The sequence below is a fragment of the Coffea arabica genome, chromosome 10e (assembly GCF_036785885.1).
Source record: "Coffea arabica cultivar ET-39 chromosome 10e, Coffea Arabica ET-39 HiFi, whole genome shotgun sequence".
Classification (NCBI taxonomy): Eukaryota; Viridiplantae; Streptophyta; class Magnoliopsida; order Gentianales; family Rubiaceae; genus Coffea; species Coffea arabica.
In genome coordinates this window covers 10,130,318-10,143,969 of record NC_092328.1, presented here as the reverse complement: position 1 = coordinate 10,143,969, position 13,652 = coordinate 10,130,318, and the positions used below count along the sequence as shown (strand labels likewise).

Below are 13,652 nucleotides of genomic sequence, written 5' to 3'. Positions count from 1 at the left end.
CAGCAGGTGCCTCTAAGTTAGTTGGGGAAAAAGGGGTACCTCTACTAACAGTTGTAAGTTTCCTTCTAAGACATATATAGAGGGGTAACTGTAACTAAGCCAAGTCAAGGCCAAGGGCTAGGGGCCAAGGCCACGGGATGACTATGGCTTGGTGGGTTGTTCGGGTGGTTCCAAGGCTTGGAACCACGGTGCCTAAGATTGCTAAGTGTTGGGGCAAAGCTGGGCGCAGAACGTTGCTGATGGCGGGAAACGGGGCGCGCGGAATTGGGCGGCAGTTGCCTGTGCGCGCCAAAGCCAGGCGTTGGGCGGTTGCTAACCGTTGCTGGCAGTTGCTGGGAGTTGCTGGCGGTTACCAGCAACTCAGCCTTGTTCCTAGCGGATTCCTGACTTTGTGGACGTTTAGATAAGACCAACGGTTGGGTCTCTTGTCAACCGTAATTGTGCCTATAAATAACGGGCTAGGCAGTGACTAAAGGCAGAGAGTCTCAAATAGTGAGAATCACATTTAGATGTTCTGCACGCCAAGTGTTTGTAGAAATTCCTTGTAACCGTGGTGGTGAAATACAGGGTTGGCCTTGTTGGCTGTAACTTGTGCGTGTGTTTCTTTATTTTGCCTAAGTGTTCTAGGTTCTGAATACTTGTGTGCAAGTGAGTTGCGTGGGCTGACTGGTAGCGGCTACCAGTGCCATTACGAGGCGTGGTTTGCTAGAGTGAGTAAACACTTCGTAACACCTGGGATAGTACTTTTTATCACAAAACCTTTGAGTTTGGATCAAGTTAATGCTCTAATTCATTATTGCATATCCAACTAATTAAGTATATTTAGTCAGAGGATCTAATCTTAAAAACGATGATTAAGATTGAATTTCTGGCTGCTTCTCATAGCTAACTCTCTTGCACCCAGGAGTGATTTCGAAGTATTAGTTGTACTTTGAGCATTCAAACAAAGCATATCGAGGGAGGCATTATAAGTAGTAGTTCTTGGGTTTAAAATCTCTTACTTACAAAATAAATAAATAAAAAGCCATATCATTAGAATCTTTTGGAAGTACTCGATATCAGTTGGAGGAAGTTCAAAAGAAAAATCATTGTATCTAGAATTACATGGATTTCAAGAATAGCTTCATGACCTTTCCAAACTTTTTATCATCAAAGTAAAATTTTAATCAGGAAATTAAGCTGATAGAAGACCGTTCCAATTGGTATACACCTTTCTTTTTTTATTTTTATTTCTGTAGGAACAAGAAGGGAAAAACCAATATTGAATACTTGGAATATTAGCGATAAGAAGAAATAGGCTTATAAATTTGGAGCAACAAGCTCTCCTACAATGCAAATCGAGTGGTAACAAATCTAAAATTTCATGCAAAAACATGCGCCACCTTGTTACATCGTACACTATCTGCCCAAACCAATTTCACTAAGAGAAGCATAAGTGCCCCTTGAAAGTTCGAACATTTTCCACTGAAGGACTAGCCAAAGAGAAATGATCGGATTGGTTGGGGCATGACATTGTTGTTGTGGGGGGGGGGCAAGGGGGGCAATTCAAGAAAAAGAAAAAAGAAAACAAAAAGAGTTCAGCTAGATAAATGCATGTACCTACTTGTTGAGGAACGATTCATCTTGCTGACTTAACTTTTAAGTACAAGAAGTCACTAATTAACCAACCTGCAGACCTAGTTGTCAAGCACTCTAATTTTGTTGGTTTTTGAAGCATAAACAAAGATAACAAGAGTACTATATTGAGGGCTGAAAAAGGAGCTTAATTTCTTCATTCATCAACACCCTATTTATAGTGCTTACAAAGAAACAAACTAAAATAATTTTAGCTAACAATTCTCTAGAAAATCTCAACAAAAACTACTTGATAACATGATCTTCTACCTAGCAAATCTTAGCCAAAATATTTGATCCTAACAATAAGACTTATTCTTCTACCAATTGAATGATTCTGTTATCAAACTTAATCTGATAAAATCTGTAGGAAAAGTTGGCATATCTCAACACTCCTCCTTGGCACTTTTACTGCAAATCCCCAATTGTCTTCTTAAGCATTCAAACCTTGTTTTGGACAAGGCCTTCGTAAAAATATCTGCAATCTGATAATCAGTCTTGCAATGAACTAGAACAATTTCTTCGTTCTTTTGAACTTCTCGAAGAAAATAATATTTAATTTTGAAGTGCTTAGTCTTCCCATGAAACACTGGATTGTTGGAAATAGCTATAGCAGCTTCATTATCAACAAAAATTTGAGTAGCTTCTTGTTGAACTTGATTTAGATCAGCTAACAATTTCCTAAGCCATAAGGCTTGATTAACAGCGGCCGTAGCAGCAACATATTCTGCCTCAGCGGTAGATTGAGCTACCACATCTTGCTTCTTAGAATTCCATGAAAAACATCCAGAACCCAGGTTGAACAAGTATCCAGAAGTGCTCCTCATATCATCATATGAACCAGCCCAGTCACTATCTGAATAGCCATGTAACTCCAATTTTTCTGATTTTTTGAAACAAACTCCAAAGTCAGCAGTGCCTTTGACATACCTGAGTACTCTTTTTGCAGCTTTGAAGTGCAACTCACTTGCACAATGCATAAATCTAGACAGTAAACTCACAGCATACATAATATCAGGCCTTGTTGCTGTAAGATACATCAAACAACCTACAAGACTTCTGTATAGGCCTTCATCAACTTTGGCAGCTCCATCATCTTTACTAAGCTTCTCGTTCTCCATCAATGGAGTGCTAATTGATTTGCAACTTTCCATATTAAACTTTTTCAACACATCTCTTGCATATTTGTGCTGACTTATGAAGATTTCTTGTTGAGATTGAATAACCTCCATGCCAAGAAAATAGGACATCTCTCCCAAGTCTGTCATTTCAAAGACTTGCTTCATCTGCTCCTTAAACTGATTTACCAAGATTGGCTTACTTCCTGTAACAAGCAAATCATCAACGTATAGTGAAATAACAATTATATCATCATTGACAATTTTTACATAAAGAGTTTATTCACTCAAACTCTTCTTAAATCCAATCTTCAGAAGATGATCATCAATCCTGCTGTACCAGGCTCTTGGTGCCTGTTTTAGGCCATATAGCGCCTTGTGAAGTAAGTACACCTTGTTTTCTTGACCTTTCACTGCAAATCCTTGAGGTTGCTCCACAAAGATCTCCTCCTCCAAGTAGCCATTTAGAAATGCTGACTTGACGTCAAGTTGATAAACTCTCCAGTTTTTTTGAGCTGCAAGTGCTAGGATCAACCTGATGGTGTCAAATCTTGCTACTGGTGCAAATGTATCTGAGAAGTCCACTCCAAATTGTTGAGCATATCCCTTGACGACCAACCTTGCCTTGTGCTTGTTGATGGAACCATCAGCATTTAATTTGGTCCTAAAAACCCACTTTACACCAATGGGTTTCTTGTGAATTGGTCTGTCCACAAGTGCCCAAGTCTGGTTCTTTTCAATCATTCTCAACTCCTCCTTCATTGCCTCGATCCACTTCAAGTCTTTGGCAGCTTCTTCATAATCTGCAGGTTCAAGAACTGTAACATTACATTTGTTATAAATGTCAGAAAGTAATTTGGTACCTCTAACTGGAATATGATCTATTGATTCATCAATATTCTCCTCCTGCAATTCTTTAGATTCTAATCCCTTGAAATGTTCAACTTTGGAATTGATCCAGTCCCATGTTGCGTATTCATCAAAATGGATGTCTCTACTGACTATCACTTTTGCAGTCAAAGGTTGATAAACTTTGTAACCTTTGGTACTGCTGCAATAGCCAATTAGAATCCCAACTTCTGCCTTTTCGTCAAGCTTGCCTCTCTTTACATCAGGAATATGTGTGTAGCAAATGGAGCCGAACACCTTCAAGTTTTGTACTGAAGGTTTATATCCAAACCAAGTTTCAAACGAGGTTCTACCATTCAATAATTTTGTAGACAACCTGTTTAAAAGATACACTGCAGTATTGACAGCTTCTGCCCAAAACTTCTTTGGCAATTTTTTCTCAAACAACAAACACCTGGCCATCTCCATGATTGTCCTGTTCTTTCTTTCACTTACTCCATTTTGTTGTGGAGTATAAGTGACAGTTAATTGATGTTCAATTCCTGCATCTTCACAAAACTTGTTGAACTGATTAGAAGTATATTCTGTTCCATTATCTGACCGAATCACTTTAATCATCTTGCCACTTTGATTTTCAATCCAATTTTTGAACTTCAAAAAAATAGCAGCAACCTCTGATTTTTGTTTCATAAAATAGACCCAACAATATCTACTGAAGTCATCAATGAAAACTATGAAATACCTGCTGCCATTTAATGAAGAAGTTCTCATTGGACCACATACATCTGTGTGAACAAGTTGAAGCCTTTCTGAAGCTCTCCAAGATTTGTTGTGAGGAAATGACAATCTGCTTTGTTTTCCCAATTGACAAACTTCACAAACTCCACCTTTATCTTCTATAAAAGGCAAGTCCTGCACAAGACTATTCTTATGCATGTAGTTAAGTGCAAAATAGTGATAGTGGCCCAATCGTTTATGCCATAATTCAGATTGATCCACTAAACTTGGGTATGCACTTGAACCTGCTTTCAACCAATTTAGAGAAAAACTTTTTCCATTCATTTTTACTGAAAAAAGTTCACCTCCATTTTGATCATAAATGACGCAGCTCCTATTTTTGAAGACAACAGAATAATTTTTCTCAAGCAATTGTCCAACACTCAACAGGTTTTGATTAATTTCAGGTACATATAAAACATCATAAATTATTTTAGTACCTGAACCATAATCAATAACCACATTACCTTTGTCTTTCACCCCAATACAATCTCCATTTCCAATTTTAACTTTGGAAATATATGATTTATCCAATTCCTTGAATATGGACTCATCATATGCCATGTGATGAGTACAGCCACTATCAATTAGCCAAGCTTCACTGGAGATCTTGCTTGCAAAGCAAGTGGCCACAAATAATTGCTCCTCCTCTTGTTGGTCAGCTACTTGAGCATGTTGGTCTCTTCTGTTATTTTTGCATACCTTTTCGACGTGTCCCTTCTGATTGCATGACCTACATTGGACGTCAGGTCTCCACCAGCAATATTGTTGCAGATGTGAAGTCTTTTTGCAATGTGGACATTGAGGAAATTTTCCTCTTCTTCCTTCATCTCTGCTAGACTCACCTTCTTTCTTGCTCTTCTTGTTCCATTGCTGTTTCTTTTCTTTGCCACCTTGTTGATTTTGAATCTTGTCTTTCACCTGAAAAGCACCTTCTACTGCTTCCTCCTTTCGAATAGCTCTTCTCTGCTCTTGTGCTTGTAATGCATTGATTAGTTCTGGCAAAGTGATTTGAGACAAATCCCTTGAATCTTCAAGGGAGGAAATCTTGGCCTCAAACCTTTCAGGTAAGCTCACCAAGACTTTCTCTATAACTCTGCTATCTGGTAATTGTTCTCCAATCAATCTGATTTTATTCACAACATCTAAGAGTTTGTCAGAGTACTCTTTGATGTTTTCTGTGTCTTTCATCCTAAGGAGCTCAAACTCTCTCCTAAGGTTCAAAACCTGCATTTGTCTTGTTCTGTCATTGCCTTGAAAAGCTACTTTGAGAGTATCCCAAGCTTCCTTTGCAGTTTCACAAGTCATAATTTTTGTGAATACTGCATCAGAAACTGCTGAATGAATGCACGTCATGGCTTTTGATCTCCTTTTGACTGCATCTCTATGGGCTCTCATTTCTGCAATAGTTGGATCTTCCGATAATTCAGGAACAGGATCTGTCTCTACCACATCCTAAAGATCATTAGCATCCAAATAGGACTTCATTTTGACAGCCCAGATTTGGTAGTTTTCACCAGTAAAATTTGGAGGATTGGACAAGAAGTTATTTCCTGGCATTTTGATGTTGAAGGCTTAAGTGTATAATTTTATAGTGAAAAGGGTTTCTCACCAAGTTCACTCACTCTCAAAGAAATAGGCCCTTAAGATTTAGGCTCTTGATACCACTTTGTTGGTTTTTGAAGCATAAACAAAGATAACAAGACTATATTGAGGGCTGAAAAAGGAGCTTAATTTCTTCATTCATCAATACCCTATTTATAGTGCTTACAAAGAAACAAACTAAAATAATTTTAGCTAACAATTCTCTAAAAAATCTCAACAAAAACTACTTGATAACATGATCTTCTGCCTAGCAAATCTTAGCTAAAATATTTGATCCTAACAATAAGACTTATTCTTCTACCAATTGAATAATTCTGTTATCAAACTTAATCTGATAAAATCTGTAGGAAAAGTTGGCATATCTCAACAAATTTTCTTCATGTAATTAATAGAGATAAACTTGGTGACTTGTCAAATGAAATATGCCTATACGTAGCTTCAAATCTTTGCCCAAATCCCTCAAACCATCAGCCAAAGAGTTAGTGTAAGAAATACTAGATCTCATCCACAATTACCATGGGAGCTCCATTCCAGATAACCGTTACCACAATGGCACTATTTTCATCCCTTCCTGTCGCTTCTGATCCTAGCCCTTCGCAGGATTTTTGTGTTGCAATAAATGATCCCAATTCCTTACAACTATCAGAACATGTAGCTGATCGACGAATTTCTACAAATGCACATGGTCAATCGTAGTAATAAAATGATTCGGAATATTTCAGGAGTCGAATCCAAAAGGACGAGTTAATTTTTCCAAAATATTTCAGGAGTCGAATCCACAAGGACGAGTTAATTTTTCTACTTTAATTACTATGAAAAATAATAAATTCAAATTAAAAAGGTTTTTAACTACTAATTAAGAAAATAAAATAGATGATCAAACCAAACAACGTAGTGGTGAGAAAACAATTGGCAAAACTAGGGGTTCAGATTTTGATCCAGAATTAGAATTAATATCCAATTAATTTCTGAACATACCAGGAACGTATCACGCAAAGGTATTTTAAATTATCTATTGATTCAATCTCACATATCTCTCAAAATCATATATATCTAATTAAACCCTTCAAAAAAATATTAGATGATTTAATTATATCATACAAACCCTGACCTATTCTCATTATTAGGTTAAGTATGTCTATTTATCTAGTGTACAATTTTACATCCCTTTTCAGTTCAATACAAAATCTAAGAGCATATCTGATGAGAGTATATTTTACGTGTTTTTAAGTGAATTTTATCAATTAATTTCAGTAATTTAAGCTAGTTTAGAACTAAAATAATTAGGGTTTTGGTAAAAATATACATTTTTTATTAAAGTGGCTAATATTGCATTTCTATTGATTTTAAGGGTAAAAACTTCATTTTATTGCAAGATCAATGATTCAATCATCAAAGGGTATGAATTGAGAAGAAATCTGAAGATTAGTGATGAAATGAAGTGTATAAAGAAGAAATGAAGTGAAAAATGTTTAATTGAAGAAATGCAATTCAAGACAGTTTTGACACTTCTCCGTATTTCGGCTATATCTGGAGCTACACATATTGGATTGAGGTGATCTTTCTACCATCTTGAAGCTAAGAGATAGATCTATATTTGGTATGAAGACATTGAAATCCGATTCTGCTGATTTCTTGGTGAAAAAGTCGAAATATAGAAGCTGCATTCTATGGACGAGACTGAAACAGGGGACTGACCAGTTGTTGGTATTTCGATCATATCTCAGTCTACAAAGCCCGATTTGAATTATTCTTAAAGCATTGTAAAGCTAATTCAAAGGGTTACAACTTTTCTGTTTTGCACAAAAGCTAGTTCGGCTTCCATCATAGAGAAAATCGCAGCTGAAGTGAGGCCAAAAGCACGGAGTTGAAAACGCGAATCACTATAACGTGGCTTGATGGCGCGTTTTGTCAAGTCGTGTTTTATAGCCAAAATTCTGCAATTTGCTCAGCCATTTCTCTTGTGTTCATACTACTTTCCAGCTATATTTAGCAAAGGAATTCGGTTGCACATGCTTCAGAAGATAAAGGGCAGAAAAGATGGCTTATTGTCAAGTCAAAAACATTTGTTATTGACTATCTTAACAAATTTTAGATTTGGAATCCAAAGGTGGAAATTTGACTAGTGGAAAGGAGCTTTTGAACAGTTTTTATGCAGAAAAACAAGGAGAGGTCAGAGATCTATGGTGGCTAGCATTCTTTCTTGGACACATTCTCTCTAGCTAGCAAATATTGAAAAGAGCACTTGGAGACATACGGGAGAAGCTTGGAGTCTGCAGAAATGTTCTTCCATTTCCTTAGTGTAGGAAAGTTTAGCTAGTTGGTTCATCCATTCTTGTATATTGGCTAGATTAGGATGAAGATGGGGATGAAGAAGGAGGAGTTGAAACTCAAGTGACATGGGTTATCTCTTCTCCAACTCTTTATCTTTTGTATTGGAATCTTAAATATGGTTAATATGTAAGTTCTGGATTTTGTGTTTATTATGGATTTTTAAAGTTTATGCCTTGGGTTTGGTTGAACTTCCTATGATTGTTAGTGTTTATTATTTGGCTATTCGATTGCTATTATTTGAGCAAGTTATTTAGCACTTTAGCTCTTTTAATCATGATTAATCCGGTACCATTAATTGTGTTTATCTAAGGTGTTGTTTTTGCAATGAAAATTGAGATTTAACACTGGTTCAAGAAGTGCTAAACATAGGGAGTACACTCACGAGAGTAGAGGTGCACCTATGTGATTTTAGTGATTAATTTCATGTAATTCATTGAAGAAATGAACTTGTAACTAATTTCGTAACCATGAGAATAGGTATGGATTAGTTATGAGTATAATTGATTCTCTACGAAAGTAGGACTCATATGCATAAGGAAATTACACCATAACTAGCATAGATAGTGGTACTCAATGATCCAAATATAGCACTTGCATGAGTAGTTAGGGATACCATAACCTAAGGAGTTTTCAATTGTTATTTTGCATAAGTTCAGTAGGTTTCATTTCTTATATTTCATTGATAGTCTAAATAATAGAGAAGCTTTAGTAACACTGGTAATTGTTTAATCTTTCTCGTGGGATCGACCCGATACATGCCCTAAACTACTAATTTGACCTGTATACTTGCAGTCAAATGGGTGTAAATCGGATTTTAACTTGTACGTATATCAAAAACCCGTCAATATCTATGGTCGCCAAACACAAATATGTAATTTTTCTACTTTAATTACTATGAAAAATAATAAATTCAAATTAAAAAGGCTTTTAACTACTAATTAAGAAAATAAATAGATGATCAAACCAAACAACGTAGTGGTGAGAAAACAATTGGGAAAACTAGGGTTCAGATTTTGATCCAGAATTAGAATTAATATGCAGTTAATTTCTAGACATACCAGGAACGTATCACGCAAAGGTATTTTAAATTATCTCTCGATTCAATCTCACGTATCTCTCAAGATCATATATATCTAATTAAACCCTTTAAAATCTTAGATGATTTAATTATATCATACAAACCCTGACTTTTTCCCATTATTAGGTTAAGTGTGTCTATTTATCTAGTACACAATTGTATATCCCTTTTCAATTCAATACAAAATCTAAGAGCACATCTATGGTGGCCAAACACAAATATGTAATTAAATCAAAATACATAAATCAAGGTAAAGGTAAAGAATTTAAGTTGGATAAATAATCAAAATTCCTTCACAAAATCCTAATCCTAGATATAGATTAGTTGATCATAATAGTAAGAGTAAACAAGAATTCAATATTGAAAAATACAAAACTTAGAATAAGGAGCGTGTAGAACTTCCCAATTGATGAAACTCTCCCATGCCTTGAACTTCCACGTTGATTCTTGAATTTTAAAGAAAAATTCTAGAACTAATATTTGAACAAGTGTTTTCTCACCGAAAAACGTCCTAAGTACTCATATTTATAGTTTTCTAAAGTTTCAATTGAATCTCAAAAGAATAGGTTTCGTAAAGTTAAAGAAACAAACATTTCCCCACGTGTGGACCAACCATTAATCAAAATTTCAAACATATAACAACATGGATCTATAGGCTAGAATTATAATCCATATATTTTTATCCTTCTTTTTACGAACTCTCCACTGCTTAAATTTTTTCAAAATTTGACAAGGGGAATGTACTTAATTCTCAGTTGTTCAAACTTTGTGACACAAACTCCGACGCCTCCTAAATAAAGGAGTCCGATTACTCAACTTTTACCTCTTAAGAATCACACACTCATAACTATAACCACTTTTTGGCGCGAAAGTCTATATTTTCTCAATGTAGACCTCTGGTTACTAGGTAATGACAACCAATAAAGTCAAATTAATAAACACATGAGCACAAATTCACAAAACCTCAAAAGCCTACTTCATATTCTAATAATATGGAGAACTAAGATTAATGATTAGGCCAACTTCACAAAAAATAAATGTTAGAAAATATTTATAATGGCTAGAAAAGTTAACCAAAAATAAAAATCTCAAAATCTCAAATATTCATTAAAGAAGCACTCTAAAGCAGCACTTCTTGACACTTAACACACCCATACATGTATGCCTTAAATAATAATAATACTTGAAACACAAGCTATTGCTTTTCAAGGTATAGACGATAGGAAATTTTTTTAAAAATTTTAACCAAAAATTTCACTTTACTCATTTACCACTCTCCACACTGAAAGCAATATTGTCCACAATGTTGGGGATGAAAATAAAGAAATAATAGTAAGAAAATAGATGAAAGTGACAATCCCCTCATAACACGAAGTACCACTGACTAAGTAGGGGTGAGAGGGAATCGCTAGTAACCATTCCAAAAGTCAAGCTTGAGAAGCCATCCTACAAAAATAGAAAAAAAAAAGAGAAAACTATAATAGGAGTTAACCACACCACGAAAATACCCAAACTAAAAAGCAATTAAATCTCAAAGGAATAAACACCACCACCAATCCCAAAAACAAGGAAAAAATATTAAATGAAATGGAAAAAAAATTAGAGTTGCCTCTCAATAAGCACTAAGTTTAATGTTTTCAATCGAGCAAGGGCAAATGCTGTCATGATGGATAAAACATCTCTAATAATTTCACCGTCTCCATTGTGTGAGCTTGTGATAGGGTGTTAATTGTTAGCAATTTTATTGTTAAATTTTCCCTTTATCCATGCCAAATATTATTTTAATTGTTAACATATACTTATATTTGGCATCTAAACTCAATTTTAGGAAGTGGAGCAGAAAAGGGAGATCTTTTTACAACAAATACTCCACACGTGGGAGGTTTTTAAAAGAAAATACAAGCCAGGCTCCACAGGTGTAATTGTGCTGGAATTGATGATTGTAGTGGACTCATCCATTTTTATGATTGCAGTGGAATTGATGAGTGTGCTGGAATTTATTAGGATGTTGTTTTCTTTCATTATTCAGCGGGGACCACGTAGGATAGGTAATGGCTTGCTTTAGACATTTGGTTCCTCTTTTGGGAGATATTATTGATTAGCTATGGTTGGCTTTTGATCATGAGATCACTTTTCCATTTGCTCCTACGAGACTAGTTTTCTCCTATGAAACTAGTGCTTCAATAAAATAAGAGGGAGCTATTAGACTAGTTGGCTTATATATAAGAGGCTACGGAGTGGAACAAAGGATAGTCCTTTGTTTTTAGAATAGGAGTTGTTCTTTCTCTTGTCGTGTGGTGTGGAGTTTTCTTCAGTGGCTTGATTTCTTCTGTCTCTTCCATGAGACTAGTTTTATTCCATTAGACCACGAAGAATCAAATTCTCATTTTAGATTATTGGCAAGAAACAGATGTCTTGGAATTCAATTAAATTGCGAGAAAATTTTCTTATGAGACGTGGCTAATCTTCTCATCTAGTCAAGGATCAACACGACGACGCAGTCCCAAATATCTGTGAGATCGAATTAATTTTCATGTATTCCTTAATTTGTTAATATTTGCATGTTTTCTATTTGAATTTCCTTGGGATTACTTTGTTAATTGGATATCAGGGGCCCGATGTGCAATTTGACTTATTAATCTCTTGTTAAATTAATCAATTAAATCCGTAATTGTTTAATTGGTTAATATAAGTGGCAACTAGTATTTTCACATACTAGGGGAACGTGCAATTTGATTTAAATAACTCTCGTAGCGTGTTATTAATTTGGGTTAGACTTTTCTAGTTTTTAAGGCAATTAGAAAATTAATTCCTACGATCGAACCTAAGAGTATTTCCTGGTTAGGGGTAATCAAGGTCGTACCTTGGTTATCAATAAATTAAGGAAAAACTGGTCGTCAAAGTTTATTGGTGACTATAACTAACCTGTTAATAAAATTAAGTGAACCTTCTTTGCATCAATGATCGGATGAATGGATTGTGTCTGCGTAGTTGTACTCTTGGTTAGAATTTATTTATTATTAATTTAATTTCTATTTACATTCGTATTAATTAATCATTTATTTTTGGTTAAATTGTTTAATTATTTTTAGTTTCATTCCGATAAAAATCCCCTGTGTCCCGAACTTGAAAAGAATCGAATTTTTTCCAGTCCCTGTGGATTCGACCATGCTCACTACTATACACAGAAAATTTATATTTTTCTCTCAGGTAGGTATTTATTATTGCACAAACTTGACACCTGTCAATTTTTTGCGCCGTTGCCGGGGACTGACGTTAATTATTTGTTTCTTTTTAAGTTTATTTTGTTCTAATTTTTTGATATTTTTCTAGTTTATGCCTCGCTCTTCTCGTACAGGCGAATTAATTTTCGATCCTGAAGTAGAGAAGACCGAGCTTAGAACAAGGAAAGAGACCAGGCAGTTTAGGGAGGAGCAATACGGTATTGCACCTCAGGGACTTGATCCAGAGGTTGAGCCGACAAATTTGTCTGGTGACAATTCAAGTGATTCAGACCAAGAGAAAGTCACTATGGCAAATGCACGAACACTAAGGGAGTTGGCTGCTCCTGATTTAAATTAGCAACCCTTGTGCATTACTTTTTCACATTTAAATGATGACACTCCCTTTGAACTAAAATCTGGTCTAATTCATCTCTTGCCATCTTTCCATGGATCACCAAGTGAGGAGCCTTACGAGCATTTGCAAGAGTTCGACGTCGTTTGCAACAGCATGAAACCCCCGGGAATTACAGAAGAGCAAATAAAGATGAGAGTCTTCCCCTTCTCTTTAAAGGACTCCGCGAAAGACTGGCTCTACTACCTACCACCTGGTAGTATCACCACGTGGGACCAACTAAAGAAAAAATTCTTGGACAAGTACTTTCTGGCGTCTCGAGCTGCGAGCCTAAGGAAGGAGATATGTGGCATCAAACAACACCCAAGCGAATCTCTCTATGAGTACTGGGAGAGGTTTAAAAAACTGTGCACCAAATGCCCTCAGCATCAGATAAGTGAGCAACTGCTCATCCGATACTTCTATGAATGGCTACTCTTCAGGGACAGAAGCATAATCGATACTGCAAGTGGAGGGGCGTTGGTGAACAAAACTCCTCAAGGAGCATGGGAGTTGATTGAAGGGATGGCTGAGAACTCACAGCAGTTTGGTTCAAGAGAGGACATCCCAACACATAGGGTGAATGAGGTAGAAACGTCCTCTATCCAACAGCACCTCTCCAAATTGACGTCTTTCGTGAGACAATTAGCTGTGGGGAGTGC

General features: G+C 35.9%; 1 non-coding gene across 1 annotated transcript; it reads right to left on the bottom strand.

Annotated features, from left to right (window-relative positions):
- Positions 1–13,278: 13,278 nt before the first annotated feature.
- Positions 13,279–13,385, bottom strand: LOC113713131 (small nucleolar RNA R71). Its single transcript, XR_003453459.1, has one exon. It is a non-coding gene; the product is annotated as a small nucleolar RNA R71 (small nucleolar RNA).
- Positions 13,386–13,652: the final 267 nt, after the last annotated feature.